Raw genomic sequence first — 18,108 nt, forward strand, 5'->3', positions numbered from 1 at the left:
AGCAAGGTATATTAATCGGTGATTTAGCCTTCACATTAACGGGTACCCCCTTTTCTAGTGAACCGAATTGAATACTAGTTAACCTCTCGTTCATGTCAACCGCCATGAGTACCCCAACAATCACCGTCCATGTTCTTATCTTTTATCGATGACCCTCGATCAGTACATCATTAACATAAGCTAAATGAACTTTATCATCACCAACTTTGAACACATGTGAACCTCCTACCTTGTTGAACATATGGCCATTCAACCTATTTGCACCATCCTTATCAAGTCAACCAATACTTGATTTCTCGCTATTTATGGAACCTGAAAAAACGTAACTGGCACCAAACATGTGAAGTAATCTTAGCCAACTCTTCTATCACATCCCTACCCAAACGACCAAATTGAATATCTCTATTTATGTCGTCATTTTCAATTACCAGCTCAACATCATTTCTATTTCTAGTTTTATCCACAACAATCTTGCAAGTGTCATAGTGAGACGCGTCGAAAGCAAAAGCCGAATACAAATTAACATGACCACTCTCCACATTTCAATCAACAAGCATTTCGATGTGACGACCCGGAAAATTTCGACTAATTTTAAATCAAACTCTCGATACGATTTAATATTTCTGACACGATAAGCAAAGTCTGTAATATTGAGTCTCAAAAATTTTGAACTATTTTCATACATTCATGTAACTTTGACCATTCCCGACGATTCACGAACCACTATTTGTAAATAGATACATGTATATTTAAATATATGAATATATAATAATAATTTGAAATATAATTTGAAATACTATATGATTTAATTATTAGAATTTATGTGACGATCACTCCAAATCCATATGGACGAATACGTCATTCATCGATTTCATTGTGAGGTATTTGACCTCTATATGATACGTTTTGTAAACATTGCATTCTTTTGAAAAGGCACACCATAAATGAATATTTAAATCAAAGGTTTTCGACATCTGATGATTTCTACATATAGACAATCACCGTAAATAATAGTTTACAATAGTCCTTCCTTTGACAATGCAGTCAAAATAAGATACATGGTGATGATTTGGTGAATGCAACGTTTTCTTGAAAAAATATGCCATGTAAGACTCCCTGCACATAGCTTGTCTAACATATAAGCAAACAGCGGAAGACTTCTAGGGAACCTGAGAATAAACATGCTAACAAGTGTCAACACAAAGGTTGGTGAGTTCATAGTTTTAATGTTGCGCTTAATCTGTATATAAAGGTGGATCACAAGATTTCAGTTGTTTCATCCAGAAATGTTTATCAAAATATTCTACAAAATTGAGCACCCTGGTAACTAAACTTAACGTATATATAATTTATACCCTTTGTATAATCATCTTAATAATACACGCAAACCAACGTGTACGCTTCTCAAATAGTATACGTCCATTAAAAGGCTAGTGCTCTAGCTCGGACGGGGATATCAAGCCCTATGGATCCATATATAACTACTCGCGCCCACCAGTTCTTATAACCGACAGTTACTAGTTACCAAAGCTAAGGGATTTTCGGTTCAAACTCGGTGTAGAATTTAGTATGTACTTGTATCCATTGCGTTTAAAATAAAGTGCATGTATTCTCAGCTCAAAAATATAGATTGCAAAAGCATTTAAAAAGGGAGCAAATGAAACTCACCTTAGCAGCATATAAAGTCGTTCACCAAAATGTGACCGAAACTCGGATTACCAAATAACCGTAGATCTCAACCTAGAGAACATATGTTGGTCAATAAATGTTTATCAAGCAAGGTCAGGTCATAGTGTATCACAATCCTAATGCTAGAGATCGACATATAAAAGTTATCCAAAGTCGTTTCAAAAAGTCAATTTTAACAATAGTTCAACAAAACGAGACGTACCTTATATAAGGATTCATTTACTCGGTTGGTAATATTCAAAAATCCAATTTATCAATCTTACAAACAAGTTGTTTAAATATTAATTGCAGATTCAAAAGCAATTTCAATTAACGTCAATTATAATTCAGTTGATCATATCTTTTAATCCGTTCATCGAAACTATTCGATATCTAAATGAAAAGTTATTGATTTTTCACCAGCTTTCCAAAAACATGCATATCATATACCTTTTACCAGTAATATATGTATTTAATTCGTGATCTATTATAAACTGTTTAACGACAAAATTTAGCATACAAGTATGCATAAATATATATACTCGAGCACTAGACATGGATACACAATTAATATACAAAAGATAAGATATGAATGCTCACGTATCAATATTGTGATTCAATATTGTAGGAAAGCGCGTAGACGCAACAGAGATGATAAACACTAGGTTTGATTCATAAATATACTCCCGAACATTACCCATAATTTCCTTAGCTCTATCCCACTTGAAAACCCATTTTGAAAGTGACACGCTCAAGACCTCGTCGTAGTATTTTATGTATAATATTAATACTACTAATAATAATAAGATTAATAATAATATTAATCTTAATAATAATAATAATAATAATAATAATAATAATAATAATATAAATAAAATAAATAAATACTTACGGAGTAATTGAATCAAAACAGAAGCAGAAATGATCGAGCTTTTATAGGTGTGGCCTGTCTCCAGACCCTATGCGATCGCATGGTTCTGAAGGCCATTGGCCATGCGATCGCATGGCCCATTTTTCCAGCTCACATAATTTTGGCAACTAGCACGTCGACATATTTTTATAATATATATATATATAATATAATTTAAATTAATTAATTATATATTATATTTTATTCTCGTGCATAGTTGATTTGTAATTTTTGTTCCGATAAGTCATACGTCGTCACTCGACTTGTGTCCCGGTTCCGATTTTTCGAATGTCCCTTCGTACGCTGAGAAAATTCGCTCTTTACGTTTCGTGACACGTACCTTTGTCAATATATAGTCTTAAATTATCAATAAACTATATCACTCAAAGTGTATCTTAAACTTTTGAGTGTTTTGGTCATTTACTTCTATAAATCATCGTCTCGTAGTATATACATATACATTTTCATTTTGAAATAGTATTTTACTGTAGCAAAGTTACGTGTAGCAAATAGTGAATTTTTACTGTAGCAAATAGTGATTTTTTTACTTCTATAAATCATCGTCTCGTAGTTTTTTTTGCTGTAGCAAATAGTGATTTTTGAAAACACTGTAGCTTTTCGGGTACTGTAGCAATTCGAAAATACCGTAGCAAATTAGTGTTTTACTGGTTCATCTTAAACGTTTTAGTTAACTTATCTAAATATCAATCGAATCAATAATCGAATGTTACTATCGTTTACCAAATAACTTAAAATCATATATATATATATATATATATATATATATATATATATATATATATATATATATATATATATATATATATATATATATATATATATATGCACATTAAGTTATATATATATTGTTTGTGAATATTCGAGAACAGTCAAAGAATAATTGATTACATGAATATAGTTTCAAAACTTTGAGACTCAACATTACAGACTTTGCTTATCGTGTCGAAAACATTAAATCATTTAAAGATAAAGTTTAAATTTGGTCAGAAATTTCCGGGTCATCACAGTACCTACCCGTTAAAGAAATTTCGTCCCGAAATTTAAGTGAGTTCGTCATGGCTAACAATAAAAATGTTTTCATGACGAATATGAGTTGATAAATAGAATTTTATCACCGTTGAATAATATGGATAAAACAAACTGTAACGACCCAGATTTTTCCGATCATTTTATACATATGAGATTAATATTTACATAAATTAAACATTACCAACATGATAAGCAATCCAAATTATTGAGTTTTGTGTTTTTGAAAAGAGTTTTACACAACGTTTGACCGTCCAATTTGACCGATGATATCACGAACTATATAACATACTATAATTATACGATTGTGTACATATACGTATTTATACATATTTAACATGATCTAAGGATGGTTTAACAACTCATTGTGTACTAATAACAATGAGTTATAAGTATACTTTGGGACTACTAACTTAAGTTTTCAAAACGGTAACTATACGTAATGTTATTTGACATATATACCTATAACCTATAATGCTTATATAAGTATCATATAAATAGGTATTTAATCACTTTTAAAGGGCTTAAATACATAAAACAATATAAGTATATTTACAAAAGATAGTTATATTTGAATTCTCGTTCCGTTTCCTCAAGATTTCTACAAGTATATCTAGGGTATATGTAACCGTATCATACCCAGCTTCTATACGTATTTACTATTGGTAAATACACATCAAATCAATATCCTATTCAACCAAAGTTCTGCCCTAGATATGAGGTAATTTGGATTTGTAAGCTCGCATGGAAATTACACTAAATAACAACATAAAAATTTTGTTTTTGTCCCCTTGGTCACGCCATTTAATGGCCATTTTGCACACCATTTTGATACAATTTTCCTAGTTCCATTTCTAGTTAAACACACACTCTCATAAGCCTTAAACACCCTTAAACATCTCAGAAAATAACCATGAAGATCTAGCCTCAAAAACAAGCTTTAATCATCATAAGAAAGTTTGATGAAGAACATATCAAGATAACCTTCCAAGTGTACAAGTTTACTTCCAACCTTTCAATCCAACTTCACCACTCTTTAGGATCAAGATTATTTCCTATCTTTTCCAGTAGCTTTATCCAAGTAATTAGAGGTAGTAACCTTGTTCATAATCTTATTCAATTCATATTCATATAGCTATCTTATTTTGGGTTATAAATTATAACAACAAGAACATAGTTTGAATGATTTCAAACTTGTTCGCAAACTAAATAGATCCTTCTAACTTTACTTTTAAAACACTTCAAGACCTGTAATATATCATAACTTAACAAGATACAACTTGTTTTTACAAAGAACACCTTAAAACTGAATCTACGTCGTCGGAGTGCAACCGGGGGCTGTTTTGGGTTGGATAATTAAAAACCATCTTAAACTATGAATTGGAAGTTTATATTCTAGAAAAATGTTATTTCTTATGAATATGTTAATATATAAAAATCTCATGGCATAACTCAAAGTGTAAGTATTTTAGTAAAAATGATCATCTAGATGTTGTTTTTATGATGGAAATGATCACTTTCATAAGATTCACCCAAGTTTGACCTATAACCTGTGATTTCGAATGTAAACCAAGGTATTTACAGTTAATATTCATAAATAATGACTCTATCCAAGGAAGTGGCAAGTTGAATCAACAAAAACGGAGTTGTATTGAAGAAACTACGACTAAAACAAAATCGGGTATCCGAAGCTAGTTTAGCTACGAAAATATTTTGACTAAAACCAAACTAATCATATCTTGGCTAATTAACATGATATTTTATATATATTTACTCATGATTTGATTTTACATATTTCAGGACCACCCGTAAACAACACGAGAAGATTAATTATAAGACCTCATGATTGTACGCAACACGTCATTTGACAACACGGTACTTTATGTACGCAACACGTCATTTGACAACACGGTACCATGGGTCGAGATTAATTCCGATCAATACGAATACGATGGGATCTTTATTTATTTTATTGAGCAACTAATTGTGGACCACTAACATCGGACTGCTAACTACGGACTAATAGATATTAAAAGTATTATAAGTATATATGTAACGATTATTTGAAAAGAAAATATGTTGATATATTATATATATGGTTAGGTTCGTGATATCTATCAGAGACCAAGTCGTGTTAAATATCTTCAAGGCAAAAGTGAGTATATGGTCCCATTTTTTAAACTCTAAATATTTCGGGATGAGAATACATGCATTTTATGATTTACGTTATGGACACAAGTGATTAAAAATATATATTCTACGTTGAGTTGTACCACTGGCATACTTCCATGTAACTTGGTAACTACTATTTACATGCGGTATTGTAAACGCGAATTCTGTTGATAGATCTATCGGGCCTGACAACCCCAACCGGACTGGACGACCAGTATTCAACGGTTGCACAGTACTTCGTTTCGGTGACTACGCTTGGTACGGTGTAGTGAGATTTCATAATAAAGGGAATATGCGACGTTGATTAAATGTTAAGTATGGTTATCAAGTGCTCAACCACTTAGAATAATTTATTAAAACGTTTATGTATATGAAATCTTGTGGTCTATATTTATAACGCTGCTAGCATTAAACCTATATCTCACCAACTTTATGTTGACGTTTTAAGTATTTTTATTCTCAGGTGATAAATAAAAGCTTCCGCTGCATTATACCGAATTTAAGCAAGATTTGGAGTATGCATATTTGTGTCAAAAATAAAACTGCATATCGGAAGATTTGTAATGTGAAATATGTTGGAAATCGTATTGTTATTTTCAAATGTAAAGTTTTTAAGACTAAGATTATCGCTAAATGATAATCATTATTATGTTGTTTAAGCCTTTGGTTATAATAAAGATTATGGTTTGTATCATAAAAACGTATGCAGATTTTTTAAAAATGTCACATATAGAGGTCAATACCTCGCAAGGGACGCTTCAGGTGGTATCAGAGCGTTGGTCTTAGAGAACCAGAAAATTTGCATTAGTGTGTCTTATTGAGTTTGTTAGGATGCATTAGTGAGTCTGGACTTTGACCGTGTTTGATTTCGAAAACTATTGCTTATCCTTGTTGGTTAAAAATTAATATGTAAATATTATGTGGTACTAACGTGCTAGTTGTTGTGTGATAGATGTCTGGTTTAGAACTTGTTATCACATTCAGCGACTCTGAACCAGAATCCTCAGATAGTGTTCCAGTCATTAACCTATCCGATGATGAAAATGACACCTTTGGGGAAGACTCACAATTTCCGAATGAATCAATTGAAGAGGAACCGGAAAGTGATCCTGAGGAGGAAGAAATACAGGAAATTACGAAAGACAAGTTCGAACAAGGAAAGAAACGAAAGGCTACTGAATTGGAAAATCCAAATCCCGAGTTTAGTGAGGATGTTGTGGCACCAACTCCACCAGACACTTCCACCCCTATTCCCGCTATTCCTATTAGTTCTATCCCGGCATCCAGTTCTTTGGCCCCTCAGCTAAAACGTAGGGAGATAGCTAGGATTAGCGTTAAGCGATTCCCTGAACACAAACGTTTTGGGATATAGGCTAAATGATGCGCTGTTGTTTTAAACCATGAGATCATATAACGTTTTGTATAATATTACTAGTGTGGTTTGCTTGATGTTTGATGTAAGATAAGCATATGTAAAATAGTGAAGTGTGAAATGCAATAATTTTCCATGGTTGAGTATTATTTGGGTGGTAGTAATTGATTTCCGTACTAAGCTATTAAGTATGAACTTTAACGGGTAGGTACTGTAGTGACCTGAACTTTTCCATATTTATATATATTAATTGAGATTGATATTTACATGATTAAATGTTTCCAACATATTAAGTAATCAAACTTGTTAAGACTTGATTAATTGAAATATGTTTCATATAGACAATTGACCACCCAAGTTGACCGGTGATTCACGAACGTTAAAACTTGTAAAAACTATATGATGACATATATATGAATATATATATATAGTTAACATGATACTATGATAAGTAAACATATCATTAAGTATATTAACAATGAACTACATATGTAAAAACAAGACTACTAACTTAATGATTTTTAAACGAGACATATATGTAACGATTATCGTTGTAAAGACATTTAATGTATATATATCATATTAAGAGATATTCATACATGATAATATCATGATAATATAATAATTTAAAATCTCATTTGATATTATAAACATTGCTTTAACAACATTTAACAAGATCGTTAACCTAAAGGTTTCAAAACAACACTTACATGTAACGACTAACGATGACTTAACGACTCAGTTAAAATGTATATACATGTAGTGTTTTAATATGTATTTATACACTTTTGAAAGACTTCAATACACTTATCAAAATACTTCTACTTAACAAAAATGCTTACAATTACATCCTCGTTCAGTTTCATCAACAATTCTACTCGTATGCACCCGTATTCGTACTCGTACAATACACAGCTTTTAGATGTATGTACTATTGGTATATACACTCCAATGATCAGCTTTTAGCAGCCCATGTGAGTCACCTAACACATGTGGGAACCATCATTTGGCAACTAGCATGAAATATCTCATAAAATTACAAAAATATGAGTAATCATTCATGACTTATTTACATGAAAACAAAATTACATATCCTTTATATCTAATCCATACACCAATGACCAAAAACACCTACAAACACTTTCATTCTTCAATTTTCTTCATCTAATTGATCTCTCTCAAGTTCTATCTTCAAGTTCTAAGTGTTCTTCATATATTCTACAAGTTCTAGTTACATAAAATCAAGAATACTTTCAAGTTTGCTAGCTCACTTCCAATCTTGTAAGGTGATCATCCAACCTTAATAAATCTTTGTTTCTTATAGTAGGTTATCATTCTAATACAAGGTAATAATCATATTCAAACTTTGGTTCAATTTCTATAACTATAACAATCTTATTTCAAGTGATGATCTTACTTGAACTTGTTTTCGTGTCATGATTCTGCTTCAAGAACTTCGAGCCATCCAAGGATCCGTTGAAGCTAGATCCATTTTTCTCTTTTCCAGTAGGTTTATCCAAGGAACTTAAGGTAGTAATGATGTTCATAACATCATTCGATTCATATATATAAAGCTATCTTATTCGAAGGTTTAAACTTGTAATCACTAGAACATAGTTTAGTTAATTCTAAACTTGTTCGCAAATAAAAGTTAATCCTTCTAACTTGACTTTTAAAATCAACTAAACACATGTTCTATATCTATATGATATGCTAACTTAATAATTTAAAACCTGGAAACACGAAAAACACCGTAAAACCGGATTTACGCCGTCGTAGTAACACCGCGGGCTGTTTTGGGTTAGTTAATTAAAAACTATGATAAACTTTGATTTAAAAGTTGTTATTCTGAGAAAATGATTTTTATTATGAACATGAAACTATATCCAAAAATTATGGTTAAACTCAAAGTGAAAGTATGTTTTCTAAAATGGTCATCTAGACGTCATTCTTTCGACTGAAATGACTACCTTTACAAAAATGACTTGTAACTTATTTTTCTGACAATAAACCTATACTTTTTCTGTTTAGATTCATAAAATAGAGTTCAATATGAAACCATAGCAATTTTATTCACTCAAAACGGATTTAAAATGAAGAAGTTATGGGTAAAACAAGATTGGATAATTTTTCTCATTTTAGCTACGTGAAAATTGGTAACAAATCTATTCCAACCATAACTTAATCAACTTGTATTGTATATTATGTAATCTTGAGATACCATAGACACGTATACAATGTTTTGACCTATCATGTCGACACATCTATATATATTTCGGAACAACCATAGACACTCTATATGTGAATGTTGGAGTTAGCTATACAGGGTTGAGGTTGATTCCAAAATATGTATAGTTTGAGTTGTGATCAATACTGAGATACGTATACACTGGGTCATGGATTGATTCAAGATAATATTTATCGATTTATTTCTGTATATCTAACTGTGGACAACTAGTTGTAGGTTACTAACGAGGACAGCTGACTTAATAAACTTAAAACATCAAAATATATTAAAAGTGTTGTAAATATATTTTGAACATACTTTGATATATATGTATATATTGTTATAGGTTCGTGAATCAACCAGTGGCCAAGTCTTACTTCCCGACGAAGTAAAAATCTGTGAAAGTGAGTTATAGTCCCACTTTTAAAATCTAATATTTTTGGGATGAGAATACATGCAGGTTTTACAAATGATTTACAAAATAGACACAAGTACGTGAAACTACATTCTATGGTTGAATTATCGAAATCGAATATGCCCCTTTTTATTAAGTCTGGTAATCTAAGAATTAGGGAACAGACACCCTAATTGACGCGAATCCTAAAGATAGATCTATTGGGCCTAACAAACCCCATCTAAAGTACCGGATGCTTTAGTACTTCGAAATTTATATCATATCCGAAGGGTGTCCCAGAATGATGGGGATATTCTTATATATGCATCTTGTTAATGTCGGTTACCAGGTGTTCAGCATATGAATGATTTTTATCTCTATGTATGGGATGTGTATTGAAATATGAAATCTTGTGGTCTATTATTATGATTTGATATATATAGGTTAAACCTATAACTCACCAACATTTTTGTTGACGTTTTAAGCATGTTTATTCTCAGGTGATTATTAAGAGCTTCCGCTGTCGCATACTTAAATAAGGACGAGATTTGGAGTCCATGCTTGTATGATATTGTGTAAAAACTGCATTCAAGAAACTTATTTTGTTGTAACATATTTGTATTGTAAACCATTATGTAATGGTCGTGTGTAAACAGGATATTTTAGATTATCATTATTTGATAATCTACGTAAAGCTTTTTAAACCTTTATTGATGAAATAAAGGTTATGGTTTGTTTTAAAATGAATGCAGTCTTTGAAAAATGTCTCATATAGAGGTCAAAACCTCGCAACGAAATCAATTAATATGGAACGTTTTTAATCAATAAGAACGGGACATTTCAGTTGGTATCCGAGCGTTGGTCTTAGAGAACTAGAATTTTGCATTAGTGTGTCTTATCGAGTTTGTTAGGATGCATTAGTGAGTCTGGACTTCGACCGTGTTTACTTGAAAAATGATTGCTTAACAAATTTTGTTGGAAACTATATATTTTTAACATGTGAATATTATGTGATATATTAATCTCTTAACGCGTTTGATATTATGTGATAGATGTCTACCTCTAGAACAAGTCCCATTGACTCACCTAATAATAATGAAGAGTCAAATGTAAATTGGAATGATTCGTGGACTGATTCACAAGTTCCCGAAGAGGAACCGGAAGAAGAGTCGGAACCGGAAGAAGAATCGGAACCGGAAGAAGAATCGGAACCGGATGAAGAAATAGAACCGGTGGGGGAAATAATAAAACGGTTAAGTAAAAGAAAATCCTCAACCAACCGACCAAGGTTAATTATGGTCAATGGTGTTTCCACCAAGGAAGCAAAATATTGGGAGGATTACCAATTCTCTGATGAATCAGATTCCGACGAGAATTCCGATGATGTTATAGAAATTACCCCAACTGAATTTAAAAAGGCAAAAGAAAATAATAAGGGAAAGGGCATAAAAATAGAGAAATCTAATTCCAACCCCGATGAACTTTATATGTATCGTCAACCCCCGAAGTCCTTAAGTTGTAACAATGACCCGGGAACCTCTAAACCACCAGGTTTTTCTAAACCAATGTGGAAAACGACGGCTCGTATTAGGGGAACATCATATATCCCTAGAAACTTGGCAAAATGAACCAAAACCGAAGAAGAAGAAACAAGCGAGTCGGAATAAGATAGTTGTATTCGTGTGGTGTAATATATGTAATATAGTGTGCTTATGCTTTATGATATATGTAAAAATTGCTTGTATTAATAAGTATTTTTTTTATGAATCTAACTCTTGTCTATTTTACAATATAAAAACACAAAATGGATAGACAACCCAATATTTTAAGAGACCTACCCGGAGACATGATTGATGAAATCTTGTCTAGAGTCGGTCAGAATTCTTCGGCACAATTATTTAAGGCGAGATCAGTTTGTAAGACATTCGAAGAACGTTCCAAGAATGCCTTGGTTTATAAAAGGCTTTCATTCGAAAGATGGGGGATATCACATTGGGAAATCCATAAGTTACGATGTGTTTACTTTGACGCATATATTGCGGGGAACCCAAATGCTATTTTACGCAATGGGTTAAGAAATTATTTTGACTCAATATATCCGAATATTAGACTTCGTGATTTAGAAAAAGCGGCTAACATGCAACATAAAGAAGCATGTTATGCTTACGGATTAGTAATGTTCGCTTCTCACCAAAGTGAGAACAAGAACATCGGGCTACAACTATTAAACAAAACATTCCCACAAGTGACGGAGTCGGTAATTGGGGTAAGAAATGAGGTTTTTAGATTGTTACGGGACTGTTGGACATTACGTAACCCTCGTCCCTTTGACGACGTTACAACACGCTGTCTTATCAACGTCCATAACGGTTATGTTCCACAAGACCAAGGATGGGAAGTAATCCTAGTAAAACCAGAATGCATGACTTGTTTCTGGATGTATGAATTACGTGTCTTTACTGCCTTTGCTGAACGACTTGTGTACTAGCTAGAATTATCTTCACAACTATCTTGTATCAAATTTATTGTGTGCTATATTTCATGCTATATGTAAAATAAGCGGTATTGTAAGTTTGTAAAATATTGTGTAAAAGTTTGAACGCGAAATATTATTATAATCAGTTTTTCATATAGAATTGTAGTAGTTGAATTGTATATTAGCTACTAAGTATGAACTTAACGGGTAGGTACTACCCGAATTTAAACTTATAAAACGCTAATATGAAGAAAAAGCTTTTATAAATGAGTTCATATTATGCTACGAAATACTATTAACTACTCTTAATATTCTGTATGATTAACTTGTTCCATTTGACTATTTTGAAGGAAATGGCACCGACTACTCGACACACCGTGAATATAAATGAAGAAGAATTCCGTACTTTTCTAGCTTCAAACATAGCCGCAGTACAGGCTGCGCTACATACCAATAATAACCTTGGATCTAGCAGTACAGGAAATCGTGTAGGATGCACCTACAAAGAATTCACTGCCTGCAAACCTTTGGAATTTGATGGAACCGAAGGACCGATCGGATTGAAACGGTGGACCGAGAAGGTCGAATCGGTGTTTGCCATAAGTAAGTGTACTGAAGAGGACAAAGTGAAGTACGCTACGCATACCTTCACAGGTTCTGCGTTAACATGGTGGAATACCTATCTAGAGCAAGTGGGACAAGACGATGCGTACGCACTACCGTGGTTAGCATTCAAGCACTTGATGAACGAGAAGTACCGTCCCAGAACCGAGGTCAATAAACTCAAGACAGAACTTAGAGGGTTACGAACCCAAGGATTTGATAATACCACGTACGAAAGACGATTCACAGAATTGTGCCTATTGTGTCCGGGAGCATTCGAAGATGAGGAAGAGAAGATCGACGCGTTTGTGAAAGGATTACCGGAAAGAATCCAAGAAGATATAAGTTCACACGAGCCCGCCTCCATACAACAGGCATGTAGAATGGCTCACAAACTAGTGAACCATATTGAAGAAAGAATTAAAGAACAGACTGCTGAAGAGGCTAATGTGAAGCAAGTCAAAAGAAAGTGGGAGGAAAACGGTGATAAGAATCACCAATACAACAACAACAGCAATTACAACAATAATCGCAACAATTATCCCAACAATCGCAACATCAATCGCAACTACAACAAACGGCCCAACAACAACAACAACAACAACAACAACAACTACAACAATCATCCCAACAACAATAATAACTGCAACAACAACAACAATCAGAAGCAGCTATGCCAAAGGTGTGAAAAGTATCACTCGGGGTTCTGCACCAAATTTTGCAACAAGTGTAAAAGAAATGGTCATAGCGCAGCAAAGTGTGAGGTCTACGGACCAGGGGTTAATAGAACGAAAGGAACAAATGGTGTCGGAACGAGTAATGGCGGAGCAAGTAGTGTCGGAGCAAGTTATGCCAATGTAGTTTGTTATAAATGTGGAAAACCGGGCCACATTATTAGAAATTGCCCGAACCAGGAGAACACGAATGGACAAGGCCGCGGAAGAGTTTTCAATATTAATGCGGCAGAGGCACAGGAAGACCCAGAGCTTGTTACGGGTACGTTTCTTATTGACAATAAATCTGCTTACGTTTTATTTGATTCGGGTGCGGATAGAAGCTATATGAGTGGAGATTTTTGTGCTAAATTAAGTTGTCCATTGACGCCTTTGGATAGTAAATTTTTACTCGAATTAGCAAATGGTAAATTAGTTTCAGCAGATAATATATGTCGGAATCGAGAAATTAAACTGGTTAGCGAAACATTTAAGATTGATTTGATACCAGTAGAGTTAGGGAGTTTTGATGTGATAATCGGTATGGACTGGTTGAAAGAAGTGAAAGCAGAGATCGTTTGTTACAAAAATGCAATTCGCATTGTACGAGAAAAAGGAAAACCCTTAATGGTGTACGGAGAAAAGGGCAACACGAAGCTACATCTTATTAGTAATTTGAAGGCACAAAAACTAATAAGAAAAGGTTTCTATGCTGTTCTAGCACACGTTGAGAAAGTACAAACTGAAGAAAAGAGCATCAATGATGTTCCCATTGCAAAAGAATTTCCCGATGTATTTCCGAAAGAATTACCGGGATTACCCCCACATCGATCCTTTGAATTTCAAATAGATCTTGTACCAGGAGCTGCACCAACAGCTCGTGCTCCTTACAGACTCGCACCCAGCGAGATGAAAGAACTGCAAAGCCAATTACAAGAACTTTTAGAGCGTGGTTTCATTCAACCAAGCACATCACCGTGGGGAGCTCCTGTTTTGTTTGTCAAGAAGAAAGATGGTACATTCAGGTTGTATATCGACTACCGAGAGTTGAACAAACTTACCATCAAGAATCGCTACCCACTACCGAGAATCGACGACTTATTTGATCAACTACAAGGCTCGTCTGTTTATTCAAAGATTGACTTACGTTCCGGGTATCATCAAATGCGGGTGAAAGAAGATGATATTCCAAAGACTGCTTTCAGAACACGTTACGGTCATTAAGAGTTTATGGTCATGCCGTTTGGTTTAACTAACGCACCAGCTGTGTTCATGGACCTTATGAACTGAGTGTGTGGACCATACCTTGACAAGTTTGTCATTGTTTTCATTGATGACATACTTATTTACTCAAAGTATGACCAAGAACACGGTGAACATTTGAGAAAGGTGTTAGAAGTATTGAGGAAGGAAGAATTGTACGCTAAGTTTTCAAAGTGTGCATTTTGGTTGGAAGAAGTTCAATTCCTCGGTCACATAGTGAACAAAGAAGGTATTAAGGTGGATCCGGCAAAGATAGAAACTGTTGAAAAGTGGGAAACCCCGAAAACTCCGAAACACATACGCCAGTTTTTAGGACTAGCTGGTTACTACAGAAGGTTCATCCAAGACTTTTCCAGAATAGCAAAACCCTTGACTGCATTAACGCATAAAGGGAAGAAATTTGAATGGAATGATGAACAAGAGAAAGCGTTTCAGTTATTGAAGAAAAAGCTAACTACGGCACCTATATTGTCATTGCCTGAAGGGAATGATGATTTTGTGATTTATTGTGACGCATCAAAGCAAGGTCTCGGTTGTGTATTAATGCAACGAACGAAGGTGATTGCTTATGCGTCTAGACAATTGAAGATTCACGAACAAAATTATACGACGCATGATTTGGAATTAGGCGCGGTTGTTTTTGCATTAAAGACTTGGAGGCACTACTTATATGGGGTCAAAAGTATTATATATACCGACCACAAAAGTCTTCAACACATATTTAATCAGAAACAACTGAATATGAGGCAGCGTAGGTGGATTGAATTATTGAATGATTACGATTTTGAGATTCGTTACCACCCGGGGAAGGCAAATGTGGTAGCCGATGCCTTGAGCAGGAAGGATAGAGAACCCATTCGAGTAAAATCTATGAATATAATGATTCATAATAACATTACTACTCAAATAAAGGAGGCGCAACAAGGAGTTTTAAAAGAGGGAAATTTAAAGGATGAAATACCCAAAGGATCGGAGAAGCATCTTAATATTCGGGAAGACGGAACCCGGTATAGGGCTGAAAGGATTTGGGTACCAAAATTTGGAGATATGAGAGAAATGGTACTTAGAGAAGCTCATAAAACCAGATACTCAATACATCCTGGAACGGGGAAGATGTACAAGGATCTCAAGAAACATTTTTGGTGGCCGGGTATGAAAGCCGATGTTGCTAAATACGTAGGAGAATGTTTGACGTGTTCTAAGGTCAAAGCTGAGCATCAGAAACCATCAGGTCTACTTCAACAACCCGAAATCCCGGAATGGAAATGGGAAAACATTACCATGGATTTCATCACTAAATTGCCAATAAGAGAAGATGACAAGATGGAGAAGTTAGCACGACTGTATTTGAAGGAAGTCGTCTCCAGACATGGAATACCAATCTCTATTATCTCTGATAGGGATGGCAGATTTATTTCAAGATTCTGGCAGACATTACAGCAAGCATTAGGAACTCGTCTAGACATGAGTACTGCCTATCATCCACAAACTGATGGGCAGAGGGAAAGGACGATACAAACGCTTGAAGACATGCTACGAGCATGTGTTATTGATTTCGGAAACAGTTGGGATCGACATCTACCGTTAGCAGAATTTTCCTACAACAACATCTACCATTCAAGCATTGAGATGGCGCCGTTTGAAGCACTTTATGGTAGAAAGTGCAGGTCTCCGATTTGTTGGAGTGAAGTGGGGGATAGACAGATTACGGGTCCGGAGATTATACAAGAAACTACCGAGAAGATCATCCAAATTCAACAACGGTTGAAAACCGCCCAAAGTCGACAAAAGAGCTACGCTGACATTAAAAGAAAAGATATAGAATTTGAAATTGGAGAGATGGTCATGCTTAAAGTTGCACCTTGGAAAGGCGTTGTTCGATTTGGTAAACGAGGGAAATTAAATCCAAGGTATATTGGACCATTCAAGATTATTGATCGTGTCGGACCAGTAGCTTACCGACTTGAGTCACCTCAACAACTCACGGCTGTACATAACACTTTCCACGTCTCGAATTTGAAGAAATGTTTTGCTAAAGAAGATCTAACTATTCCGTTAGATGAAATCCAAATCAACGAAAAACTTCAATTCATCGAAGAACCCGTCGAAATAATGGATCGTGAGGTTAAAAGACTTAAGTAAAACAAGATACCAATTGTTAAGGTTCGATGGAATGCTCGTAGAGGACCCGAGTTCACCTGGGAGCGTGAAGAACAGATGAAGAATAAATATCCACATCTATTTCCAGAAGATTCGTCAACACCTTCAACAGCTTAAAATTTCGAGACGAAATTTATTTAACGGGTAGGTACTGTAGTGACCTGAACTTTTCCATGTTTATATATATTAATTTAGATTGATATTTACATGATTAAATGTTTCCAACATATTAAGCAATCAAACTTGTTAAGACTTGATTAATTGAAATATGTTTCATATAGACAATTGACCACCCAAGTTGACCGGTGATTCACGAACGTTAAAACTTGTAAAAACTATATGATGACATATATATGGATATATATATAGTTAACATGATACTATGATAAGTAAACATATCATTAAGTATATTAACAATGAACTACATATGTAAAAACAAGACTACTAACTTAATGATTTTTAAACGAGACATATATGTAACGATTATCGTTGAAAAGACATTTAATGTATATATATCATATTAAGAGATATTCATACATGATAATATCATGATAATATAATAATTTAAAATCTCATTTGATATTATAAACATTGCGTTAACAACATTTAACAAGATCGTTAACCTAAAGGTTTCAAAACAACACTTACATGTAACGACTAACGATGACTTAACGACTCAGTTAAGATGTATATACATGTAGTGTTTTAATATGTATTTATGAACTTTTGAAAGACTTCAATACACTTATTAAAATACTTCTACTTAACAAAAATGCTTACAATTACATCCTCGTTCAGTTTCATCAACAATTCTACTCGTATGCACCCGTATTCGTACTCGTACAATACACAGCTTTTAGATGTATGTACTATTGGTACATACACTCCAATGATCAGCTCTTAGCAGCCCATGTGAGTCAGCTAACACATGTGGGAACCATCATTTGGCAACTAGCATGAAATATCTCATAAAATTATAAAAATATGAGTAATCATTCATGACTTATTTACATGAAAACAAAATTACATATCCTTTATATCTAATCCATACACCAACGACCAAAAACACCTACAAACACTTTCATTCTTCAATTTTCTTCATC

Source organism: Rutidosis leptorrhynchoides, chromosome 8, assembly GCF_046630445.1.
Source record: "Rutidosis leptorrhynchoides isolate AG116_Rl617_1_P2 chromosome 8, CSIRO_AGI_Rlap_v1, whole genome shotgun sequence".
Classification (NCBI taxonomy): Eukaryota; Viridiplantae; Streptophyta; class Magnoliopsida; order Asterales; family Asteraceae; genus Rutidosis; species Rutidosis leptorrhynchoides.